The 12,602-nt window shown below is 43.7% G+C and overlaps 1 long non-coding RNA gene across 2 annotated transcripts; it reads left to right on the top strand.

Annotated features, from left to right (window-relative positions):
• Nucleotides 1-9,171: 9,171 nt before the first annotated feature.
• LOC135452862 (uncharacterized) lies at nucleotides 9,172-12,351 on the top strand. Of its 2 annotated transcripts, XR_010441718.1 has the most exons (4): nucleotides 9,172-9,368; nucleotides 9,597-9,709; nucleotides 10,388-10,548; nucleotides 11,485-12,351. It is a non-coding gene; the product is annotated as an uncharacterized LOC135452862 (long non-coding RNA). The 2 variants fall into 2 exon arrangements; XR_010441717.1 differs by lacking the exon at nucleotides 11,485-12,351 and having other exon boundaries at nucleotides 10,388-11,415.
• The last annotated feature ends 251 nt before the right edge of the window (nucleotides 12,352-12,602 follow it).

The raw sequence follows: 12,602 nt of genomic DNA, 5'->3' as shown, positions 1-12,602 counted from the left end.
ATTTACAGTCTCTCCCTCAACCTTGCTGCAATAGTTCTTTATGAGAGGCTATGCCTCAAACTACAACTATATTTATATTTTCCTTTCCTTCCTGTGCTGCCCACATGTGCTCACTCATGTATCCACCATTACATGAGTTCTACCAAAGCCTTACAGGAACACAGCCATGGAAGGAAACAGAACTGAAGGTCATAAATTGAAAAATAACATAAATCTAAATGAAACCAATTCAGAAATACAATGAGTAAAAGGAATTTCTGAGCTGGAAGGACCTATTTCTGTTAATACAGAGTTTTTAACCTGTGGCAGGAGGTGGGGTGTCTGATAAGGTGGGGAACAGGACAGGTTATGATCTGTGGGTTGGAACAAAGATTTCAAACAATTACTACTAATGAGCTACTCACACTCTTGAGACACATTCATCATTTAACCATGACTTAGAAGGTAGATTATATTTAAATCACCTTTATCTTCACAGTAACTAAGGAAGGAAAATAGTAGGATTTTTCAATCACTATTAGGTGCCACAAACAAAAGCAATCACAACCAGATAATATATAAAATATTCTGGTTTAAACACACAAATTAAGAAAATATTTGGAGCTGTCAACAGAGAATTTAATCTGAAAATGCTTCAGATGTTTCCATCTTCTGCCTACCCCAAAACTATGGCATTCCAAGGAATTCTTTGCTTCAACACTTCTTAATGGTTAAAAAGCACAGTTTAAGAAATAAAAGTTTATAAAAAAACTTGTAAAAAATTCAGAATTCAATTTTCAAACAGTGGCTAAAATTACATAGAACAGTGATTTTTAAAAACATTCTTTCCCCTCACTTGTCTGTCATTCTGTAAGGATCAGGGACAAAAGGGGAAAACCAAAAAATCAAAAGCATTAAGCACCACATGCAGCACTCAGCTGATTAAGAACATAAGAAGCCCTCACCATTTTCTGAAACCTTTCCATTTTTCCATCTCTTTCATCCTTCAAAGCCAAATCCAGACTTCTCTGAGGTTAAAGCAATCCTGCCAAAACATCTCGAGCCAACTTGAGTGAGGTATGTTTGGGAGCAGGAAGTGTGCTGCGACACTTCCAGAATTCTGAGTGTCTGCAACGCGTGTTCAGGCTGGAAACCCCATCTCAATGTGTGCAACAGGCAAGGAAGGCTTCAAATCCCACGGGATTCCTTTCCTGATGAGCCTTTTCAACGTGTAACACATTCTCTCAGCTACATTTACAGGAATAATACCAGAGCACAATAAGCAGCTTAAATGAATTGCTGCTGTTACTGTTAAAAACAAAGATCTCTCCAAGTTACCCAACTCCAGCTACAGGAAAACCTTCCCTGTTCTATGAATCAAGTAACATTGTTTGGTATCTTTTCTATCCTTTAGTCATTAAGGATGCACAGATCAAAGCTGGCTTCTAATTATTTTTTAAAACTCAGAGCACTCAAGGGAAGAGTTGTTAAAGATCCCAAATGTCCCGAGCCAGCATTCCTGCTGCCACACTGGGCTCTCTCAGAAGAGGATTCACACATTTTAACATTCCTCTGTTTTACCAAGAGTTCTTCCTCAGGACATTATAACCTAAACTTGGTGTGCTCTGGTTTGCCCCTGACCTGGGACACGATGTCACAGGGATCCATTCCAATCATGTCCAGGCTGGAGCTGCAGCCTGGGCACGGCCCCTTCCCTCTCTCCTGGTGGTGCTGCAGCTTCCAGAAACATCACACATGCCAAGCTAACCTGTGTTCCACAGCTCCTTCATCTGTCAAAGGCATTGCTGGGGAGCAGCTACATGAAACTACAATGGATAGACCTAGTGAAAACAGATTGTCCTGAGGTTACACCAGCATTTAGCCTGGAAAGAGAGAAAATTTCCAATACAGGATGAAGGATGTTTGAGCACCCAATACCAACATAACCTGCAGTTCAAATTTTCACCCAAGTCTGTTCCTGCCTATATTCAGAGTTTTCCTGTTCCATTTCCAATGCCCCAAGAAGGAAATTCACTCCAACAGCTGGTCTGGAAGAGTTCAGCACTAGAACTCAGGAGCAGTGCTCAGAGAGGGGCAGGGAGGGGCAGGTGGGGCTGTGGCCATCCTCCCTGGGGACCACAGGAGCTTCCCAGGGACAGACACACAGCAGAGCAGCCCTGGCAAGTCCTGGACATACACACCTTCAAACCTGAGTGTGGAAGAGACAGAGATCATCCCATCCCACCCCTGCCACGGCAGGAACACCTTCCCCTGTCCCAGTGTCCAGCCTGGCCTTGGGCACTGCCAGGGATCCAGGGGCAGCCCCAGCTGCTCTGGGCACCCTGTGCCAGGGCCTGCCCACCCTGCCAGGGAACAATTCCTCATTCCCAAGATCCCATCCAGCCCTGCCCTCTGGCACTGGGAGCCATTCCCTCCTTGCCCTGTCATTAATGTGGCACCAGGAACAAGTTGGGTTTTCAGACCTTGGTGAAGAAAATTAGATCTTTTTCAGATAAAATAGTGTAAATTACCTGTACTGATGTGAAGAGAATCAATACTTTTGGAATCATTATATTTCACACTTGTAGAGAATCTTGGATCTCTTCAGGTATTTCAGTTTATTCTGGGGGACAACTCCAGTATCTGACTTGCCAAATTGTGCTGAAGTTCGTGTAAAATCTGACCTTTTCAGATTGTATCTGATTTCCATAAAGATTGCACAAGAGACTGCTTCCTCTTGTTAAGGGACTTTAATTCCCTGCTTTGTTATTTATTTCCCCATAGTGGAAAAAATCCAGTTAAAAAAAAACTAGCAAAAACATTTTACTACTTACACTGTAGAACAATAATCTTATAATAGAAAATACTCAGCATTATTAATCTTCATTTTACATATCTACAAGTTATTTCATCAAATTGTTTGGTAAAAACTAATGCCAAATGTTATAATAGGTTTAAAATGTATTGTGCTCATTTTTCCAGAAATTGTCAAGGTAAAATTAACTTGAAGAAAAATCTGGAATATCAATAATGGGGGCTCAAGACCAAATCTAACAAAAAACCCTGAACACCATAACATTGAACTCAACAGGTATAAAGGCAGAACATCAAAACCACAAAACTGGCTTGGTTTTAATCCAGACTTAATTTAAAAATTGGCTTTGACCAAAAGTTATTTTTAATTTCTTCTGGCTAAACACAAGGAGGGATTTCCAGTTTCTCTAAGTACACATTTCAATATGACCATATGATAAAAAACTGTACAGAAATTATACTAAAACTTTATCAATATTTTGTGGCTTTATACAATTTTAAAGTTTTATTTTAAAATTTTCATTAAATCTGAAATATGTCCTTTTTGTGTTATAGTCAAAATAAAAACAGCCTTCATCCTTCCATAGAAGGATTTTCAGTATCTTTCTCTCAGCTATAATTAACAGGTCCTACACTGAAATTCATTAAAATAATATGTATCTTTCGGTCAAATGGTTCTTCTTCCAAATAAAATTCCATAGAATTTCTAAATAAGATGAGATTGCAATGTTGCCACAACCAGTCATGGATTTGCACCGACCCTGTGTGTCTACAACAGAAATTATGGAAAGATGAAATGAAATTTAAATTTAAAAAGTAAGCAAGAAGAAAATTTATACTTGATAAAGCAAGGCTACAATGAAAATTTAGAGTGGGCTATTAAATAAAAGGTTCTGCAGGATATTATGAAAAGCACAATGAGGGTCACTGCTTTTCATTTTGCAACAGCACCTATTTTCTGCACATGAATATATTTAATGTATTTTAAGCAGATTAGAGGAGGTGATGGGCGGAAGCAAGACAAAAGTTTATCAGCTGTTTAAATATAAAGTTGCAGACCAAAGTGATCATGAGTAAAGTAGAAAAAAAAAATCTACTGCCCTTTTAAGAAAAATCTAAATGTGTGCAGTTCAGCAAGGCAACTCTGGAAAGCCACAGGCTCCAGGGCAGGCAGGGTTTTCCACACCTGGCTGGGGGTAAATGGGTTGGTCTCTGTCACCACTTTTCTGCCACGGGATGCAAAACAGCAAACCCATTTCATTGGCAACACCCTGCTCTCCAAAATTGCCTGTTCCCTTCTAAACTCCTGCTCCCAACAGTCACCAGCAGCTCCAAGTGCATCTTAGATGCAGGAAAACAGAGCTAACAGTGCCTATAAATAAATAAATCATGGCATGCTAAAGCTGAGAAATTCTCCCTAAAATGCAGCAGAAATCCCTGGTGGGGGGAGTCAAACAGCCTTTGGAGCGTGTCTGCTCATTCCCAACCCTGCCACTCGTGCCAGCATCATTCCAAGGCAGACTTTTCTCCAGCGACTCACTTTAACTTCTCTTAATAAATACGACGTCCTAGAGCACAGGAATCTGCAATTCCCAAAGGGGGAATAAAACGGGGTGGAAGGGAAAGAAAAGATCAGTTTCATCCAACACGTCTTCAAAGTCTCGTAACCTGGTTTCTATTTGCTAAAAATGGAAAGCTGAAGCTGCTTCTGAGACAGTTATAAAAGTATAATGTATCAGTTTCCCTGGGCTCTCTTGTTCATTAAAGGTTGGGATTTTTTCCTCCCTCTCCTGTAAGAAAACTGCCCTACTGCTAAGGGCATTAGAAATAAAGATTGCATTTCAGCTGAAGACAGAGCGAGTAAAAAAGCTTTCCTAATTACGTTGCTGATTACTTGAGCAGTCCTCCATTTGACACTACAATTATACCAAAGAGAGGAGAATATCTTCATTACACTGAAAAAAGGAGAAAGTGTGGTTTTTCCAGCTTTGAAATTTATGGACTATGAGCCAGACATATAAAACTTTTCTTGAACTCCAGAAGTTCAGATAAACTTTCTGAAAACACCAATTTTTCTCTTACACAAATATCTGTGCTACATAATTCATATTTTATGTTCGTTGTAGGAACTCCACCTACAGGGACAAGCTAACCTCAAACTGGAGCAGTAACATTGGCTCTAGGCTTTGGTACTGGTTCCATTCCAGGGTCTGCTCTAGCAATTTCTATTTATATCATGCAGAAGAGTCAGCAAAAAAGTCAATGATCCTGCCACATCTGGCTGTGCCAGAGGTGCGACATAGCTCAGCATCCCAGAAACACTTCAGCTGCTCAAAAGCAAAGGCAAAGAAAACCCCAGATCGAGTCCCAGCTGTGAACTGTAACTCCTTAAAAAGCTGCTGTGCTAACACCAGGCTGGTGATGACTGCCATCCTGGCGATAAATCCTCATCTTCTGACCTCTAACCTTCAAAATAATATTCATTCTTCAAGCACTCCTGTTTTGCAGAGGGGTGATTCGGACAGGGTGGGAGTCAGCGCCTCCCTTTGCTGCTGGCAGTGGGAAACCCCAGCTGGTTCCAGTTCCATAACTCACTGATTGGTCTGGCAATGTAGCACCAGGCTGGCTACAGCCAGGGCACCCCTGATCATCCCACACAGCTCCCAGTGCCTGGCTAGGTTTGGGTGTGTTTGGCTAGGCATGGGTTGGATGAGCACAAGACAAGAACAGGCATCCTTTGAGCATGGAAAACGGGACAGACAGAATCCATCAACTGTTACCGGGCTTTGCAAGGGTTCCTCAGGGGTGAAGAGATAGACGAGAATCTTGACTCATGATCAGAAGGCTGGATTTATTAATTTATGATATATAATACATTATGACTATACTAAAAGGAACAGAGAAAAGTTCAGAAACTGCTATGCTAAGAATAGAATAGAAATTAATAACAACGGAGCTCTCTCTATTGATCTGTCCCAGAGAAAGCTTGGTCTTTGATTGGCCCTTAATTGTAAACATGGAACAGGTGCACCTGCTGCATTCCACAGCAGCAGATAACCATTGTTTACATTCTCTTTCTGGGGCCTCAGCTTCCCAGAAGGGGGAAAAATCCTAAAGAAAGGATTTTCCACAAAAGATGTCTGTGACAATCAACAGTTCAGCCCCAAACAGCAGCTTCCCCCAGCGCTGAGGGTGCTGCTGTGCTGCAGGGAACAGCTCAGCTGTCAGTGCTGGGTGTCAAACCCCAGGCAGTGCCTCAGTGGCCTCCAGGAGTGGGGATTTTATCTGGTTTCACTGCACATTAAGTTCCTATGTTTATACAGAATATATGGACACACTTTCTTTCCAGCTGCCCCCACAGCCAAGTTGAGAGCCCTCAGCTCCAGCCCTGCACCCCACAGGGACCCCACCCTTCCTTGTGGAACTCCTCACTTTCAGTCATCTCATCACTCCATGTCATGCAAACAAAGGAGAAAAGAGAGCTCAGATACTCCAAGCCCCCCTCATCAGTGAATTCTGACTCACAAACCAGCACTGGATGGACCTTCAAGTAACGACCCACCAGACCACACCGTTCCCACCTTTAACTGCCATGTCCTTTCCACACAAACTCATTTAATTTCTTTAAGATTAAAAGCACAACAATTAGCTGCCATTTAATGCTTTCAATTAATGCTATTTTATGAACAAAGGTATATGAGGAGTGGGACTGAGGAACAATAAAACTTGCTCATTACAGAGCCCTGCAAGCTTGTTTACTGGAACTGTGTTAAGTAATCTTTCCTTTCTGCTTCAAAAATAAAAAGACTCATTTACATCACCCCCAATGGTCCAATTTCAAGCACAGTTTTTAAGGCTGAGATTTTGAGGAAGAAAGCACACATTGCACTAATAGTCCTATGGCTCGGAGGATGCAAATAACAGGCACATTTTTTGGTACCAGGGCAAGCATGTTTCCACCCTAATTGCCTCCAAAAGGACAAACAACAATCTTAACTTCAGGAAAATACCATTCCACTCTTTTTCTCCATGTACTGGGTCTACATTAGGGAATAAAAAGCTCAAATTTTAGTATCCAGCCCTCAAAGCAATAAGTGCAAGTATCTCAAGCTCAACAGCCAAGAAAATTTGCTTTGAGTTTCTCTTCATTCCCCAGCACCCCTTATCTATCCCTGGAACACTCTCTAAAAGAGGCAAATATAAATAAATATATACATAAATAAAAGATCCATATAATACACATCACTATGTCAAAGAGCAAGGACAGACTGTTTTATTTAACAGATAGAAACTCCTTGACCAACTCACCTGAGGGAGCTCCTTTCTTCACGGACAGACCTCCACAAGAGCCCAGACACTTTCTAAAGGGAAAGCTCAGCCCTGTCCCACACAGTGACACTCCAAATGCCACCAGCTGCTCCCACTGTGCTTTCCCTGGTGAGGTGCAGGGGATGGGAACAGGGTTATGCATCTCTACTCATCTCAGCTGGACTAAACTCAAAACCCAAGGTAATGTCTCGTGCCAAAACATTTCTACCTCAAAGCCTTCCAATATTCAGAAGATTCAAACTAAAAGTTCTCTGCAAGGCTGTTACCAGCTCAGTTTGTGCAAGGAATTTCTTAGTTCTTGTGCAATACTCAAATTTCACAAACAAGCAGAGAACCACATATGGTCTCCTACATGGAAATTGTGTCTTTCACTATCATCACAATCAATGCTCCATCCCTGGATGGACTGGAAGCAAGAGGCAGACACTCCACCTCTTAAATTTAATTTATTTTAATGAAAAAGAAAGTTATACATATTTCAGGCATTAAAAGAAGTGTGGCTTTGTAGCCTTGTGGTTACTGTGTTCTGTGAAATGTGAAACCTGAGTTCCCAACTATATCTTAAAGGCTCTACAGCAGGGTACAACCAGGATTGTATGGCAATCAGGTGTGGGAGAACCCCAGAAATTGCTTCCCAGGAAGACATCCTTGACTTACATCAGCACTGTCCTCCTCTTTACACATTTTGCCCTAATTCTGCAGAGCAACAAAGCTTGGGGAACTCTTCCCATGGAGAAACCTTCCTTGCTGCAGTAGGAAGGAACATTAGATGAAAATGTCCCATTCCACAGAGTGAAGATTGTAACCAGTATGATTTGACATAAAATCTGGTTGCACCAGCATTTTCCAAGATGGCATCACTTGTTGGAGGAGTTTTAAAAAGACGTGGCACTTCTAAAGAAATACAGATATTTATTTTCATCATCCCCTCTGGTGCCTGAATCTCCCTTAGATTCATCTTAAATGCTGCCAGTTCAGCTCTGCATGTTCTGAGCCTGGCAGGAGCTCAGTGACTCCTCCTGGCTAGTTCTAAACAGCCTATTTGGATTAAATATTTGGAGTCCCTACCTACACATATCCATCCATTTGGGAAGCAAAAAAAGGTCCCTTGACTTGGAGAGATTTCTACCAGCAAGCCCAAGATTTCAGCCAGAACTGAGGGTGCCAACATCCATTATTCAGCTCAGTGCTTTGTCAGAAATCAATGTTACAGGGCCAGTTGCCACAAAGAACTGAAATCAATAGGATGGAATCTGCTCCTTTTCGGAGGACTGAACTCCAGTTAGTCTAAACTTCAGAACAGGCAGATTCTGAGTGAACAAGTACAAATAAATGCTGAAATCTCAGAAGATTGATAAGGACACATTCTCCATCCCACTGTAATTGAGGAACTGTGGAGTTGTGACCCTGGTTGGGGCCCTATGCAGGACTGAGATAAATCCAGGATAATAACCTGAGCATTTAAACCTTGCTGCATGTCCGTGGATAAAAATAGCTCCATGTTCATAAAGAAAACTTTAGAAATGTGGAAAAAGTACTTCAGGTTTTCCTCTGCATGTGTCAGGGTGATGTGTTGTGATGGACACAAACCGAGAGTGAGCACTCAGATGGAGAGTAAAGGGAGAGGTGTGTTCCTTTCTGCTGTCTGCTCCCCATGGGCTGATCCCACAGGCTCAAAAGAGGGAGGGAAACATTCGGGGATGTTTGCAATGCTGTGCAACCCCTTCAGTACCCGTGGGCACAGCCCTGCTCCCTGGTGTGCACAGACTAAACCTCATGTACTGTGGCAGGCATGGGCACAAAGGACACCCTGCACGGACCAGCCCGACCCAGAGGAGCTGCCAGAGCAATCCCATGGATGCAGCAGCTCCAGTCCTGCTTCCCAGTGCCCAGCAGCTCATTTCAGCCTCCTCAGCTCCTAATCCAGGTACTCTGCACAGGTGCTCTTTGTCAGCCACTTCCCATGTTTTTACATTGGCATTTGGTTGGTCAGTGCCTTAAAAATTTGTTCCAAGGATTTGGAGTGGGCTCAGGATGATCTCACTTACATTCAGTGGCATTCCTGTGCCCCCAGCCTGCCTTGGCATGAATCCCCCCTTGCTGCCCATCCTTTTGAGCCAGCAAAGCAAGGAAGTGGAATTCAATGGACAACCTGATGAGATTATCCACTGAGCTCTTTCCAGCAGTGAGATAAGAAGAGTCTGGAAAGAAGTTGGAGCAGCCCTTATCTTCTGGATATTTCAAAGGTGTTCCACAATTTCTCAGGCTTCAGATGTTTTTGATGTATTTTGCTGTACCATTTTATAGTTTCTTGACTCCAAAACCTATCCAGATATTTTATATACAGCCCCTTTTACAATGTAATAAAACAACTGAAATTTTCATTTACATGAACAAAATGGTCCTGAAGCTGGTTTAGAGAAATCTAAAGTTTATCAGTAAAAAGTTTTCTGCTTCTGTACTTCTTTCTTTAGGGCTCAAGTTTGCAAATGGATTGCATAGACCTGCTCAGCTTTCAGCACTTACCACACGGATTTAAAACAAATGGCATTGCTTATGAGACAGAACAGAAGCAAATATTTGTGAGGTGAGGATTTACAGTGGCTTGTTTTCAAATGAAAAGGTTTTTGCTTTATTATTAAGTCTTTTGAATATTTAGATAGTTTTGTAGTAAAGATAAAGAGCATATGAAATGCAAGGTAATGCAGCATGTGATTAAGATGGGATTTGGATTTCATTCCAATGAGCTAGACAATTTAGGCATTCCTATTCTAACAAGAGCCCAATTAGATATATTTCACACAAACAACAATAACCTATTTCACTTGTGGCAACTTGTTTGTGAGCAGCTTACAGCTGAACTGCACTGATCATTTTCAGTCATTAATTTAGTCTATTCCAAGCATATTTATTCCTACAAACATTTTCTTTCCCCTGGTAAGTTTTTTATTCATAACAGAAGAAAAGTGATCTGAAGAAACATAGCTCACAGAGCCACATCCTGATATGATAGTCAGCATCATGAATTTCAAATTACTTTCTGTGAGAGTTCACTGCTGGATAATAGAGCCAGAAACTCCACAAAAATCTCCTGCCAATCCATCATGTAGGGAATGTATTCAGAAATTTCAGATAGGGAGCAATAAAAAGCCTTAAGATAGGTGAAAAATTCTGTCTCCTAACAACATACTGATGTTAACGTAACAAAACCTGCTTTTCCGGGCAAGCCCATGTAAACAAGCACTAAAGCCATGTATTTTTGCAGGCAAATGCCCCATGGAGGTGATGCCGCTGCCGGGCTGTGCCAGGAGCCCCCTCGTACAGAAGCTCCCACAATGGGAGGCCAGGCAGGAGCCTCCACGTGGAATTTTGGCTTTTCCTTGGTCCTCCCCTTGGCAAGGTGGTCTCCCAGCCGCGGGAAAAGAGGTGCTGGGAAACTGTGGTGGCTTTCAGGGCAGGAGTGGGAGGTGAGACAGGCGGGCTGACGGGGCACGGCCGCTTTGCGGGCCGTTTGCTGAGCCCCGGCCGGCTCTGAACGTGCCGGGCTCTCTGGAGCTCTCCGAGCTCCCTGCAGGCCCGTGCCGGGATCAGCACGGCCAGAGCCCCTCACGCTCGGGATTTCTCCTTCCTGCAGCGCTGCTGAGCGCTCAGGAGGGGAATATTGCAGCCCCTGCCCAGCCCCATCCCCCAGCACATGAGGGAAATGTGGTTCCCATTACAGCGGGCTCTGATCCCGGCGCATTCCTGGCTGCAGAGCCGCCTCCTCCCGTCTGAGGCCGGGACCAGGAAACTCCTCAGATGGCCCTGATCAGCCCAGAGATCCGCGTGATCATCAGCCCAAAGCTCCCTGTGAGCCCCAGCCCCAGCCCAAAGCTCCCTGTGAGCCCCAGCCTAAAACTCCCTATGAGCCCCAGCCCAAAGCTCCCTGTGAGCCCCAGCCCCAACCTCTCTGTGAGCCCCAGCTCAAAGCTCCCTGTGTCCCTCAGCCCAAGGCTCTCTATCAGCTCCAGCCCAAATTTCCCTGTGACCCTCAGCCCAAAGCTCCCTGTGAACCCCAGCCCCAGCCCAAAGTTCCCTATGAGCCCCAGCCCAAAGCTCCCTGTAAGCCTCAGCCCCAATTTCTCTGTGAGCCCCAGCCCCAGCTCAAAGCTCCCTATGATCCCCAGCCCAAAGCTCCCTGTGTCCCTCAGCCCAAAGCTCCCTGTGTCCCTCAGCCCAAAATTCCCTGTCAGCCCCAGCCCAAAGCTCCCTGTAAGCCTCAGCCCCAACCTCTCTGTGAGCCCCAGCCCAAAGTTCCCTGTGAGCCCCAGCCCTGGCGTGTTTCCAGAGGCAAACTCTTGGACTGCGTGTTTCTCCTTGCAGCTCACACCTGGTATTTGTTTAGCCCTGGAAGACACTGACTGGATTCCAGTGGAAGGAAAACTCTTCTCCTTTGAAGGCCCTGGTGTAATTTATTTCACTATTTCTGGCTGGTTCCTGAGAAACGTGATCCATGAGTGAAGGACTGAAATAAGCTTGCTCCAATTTGTCTGGTTTTCCATTATGAAGTGTGGCACAGAAGGAGCAGGATTTCCAGCTCGTTCTGCTGTGTGTCAGCCAGGAAAAGCCATGGCCCCATGCAGATGGATCTGAGCAGCCCTGCCATGGGGAGGCACTCAGGAAGGGACAGGGCTAGCAGTGTTCCCAAAATAGCTCAGGGAAGTTATTAACATCTGTAAATTCTGCTCCTGTTTCCCTGACAGCAGCAGCTTTGCTTGAGGATCTCGACGTCGCTGCCAGCGTAAGATCTTTAAGTGCCTGTTGCAGTGATCCCTTCCCAAAAACACATCAAACACTAAAATAGGAGAGGTCTGAGCTCCCAGGTCAGAGCTTTTATAAAAATATACATGAAACAGCCTCCTGAGCCTCTTAATTCTGTGGAGCTGCAGCCTTTTATTCAAAAAAAGAAAAAACAGGGCTCGATGAAAATAAAGATGTTTCCAACATCAAAAATGCACATCAGCTCTGCTTCTGCAAATTGTTTCAGAAGGTGAATATCCTGGTGATAAAACTAACCAGCATATGATGAACAATAAAAAACCTGCCCCTGATAATTATCAAATACCCCTGAGCAGCTCCTTTGAGAACCTTCCCAAAAAGCACTTGCCCTTCTCCCCTCAGTGTGTAGAGGGGGAACTTTTTTACTTTCTTAAAACAAAACCAAAATCAGTAGCTCAAATGTGCACACAAGCAGGCATTGCCCCAGAAAACAGTTTTTTATAAAAGCAAAAATCACCAATATATTTTTTAAAAAGCAGGGCAATAGGCACCACGAGAGACTGATAGGATTTGGGATCCAGAATTCCAGTGTTTTCCCAGGGAAGGGCACAGAGAGCAGCCCTGGAGATGGGCAAGATGAGGCAGCACCTCAGCAGGAGAATCTTGTGTTTCCAGTGCAAAGAGGTCAGACAGACACATTTTCTACAAACTTTCTGCATTTT

This window comes from Zonotrichia leucophrys, chromosome 11 (assembly GCF_028769735.1).
Source record: "Zonotrichia leucophrys gambelii isolate GWCS_2022_RI chromosome 11, RI_Zleu_2.0, whole genome shotgun sequence".
In the NCBI taxonomy this organism is placed as follows: Eukaryota; Metazoa; Chordata; class Aves; order Passeriformes; family Passerellidae; genus Zonotrichia; species Zonotrichia leucophrys.
The sequence above is the reverse complement of the archived record's forward strand: the minus strand, read 5'-3'. Positions and strand labels throughout refer to the sequence as shown.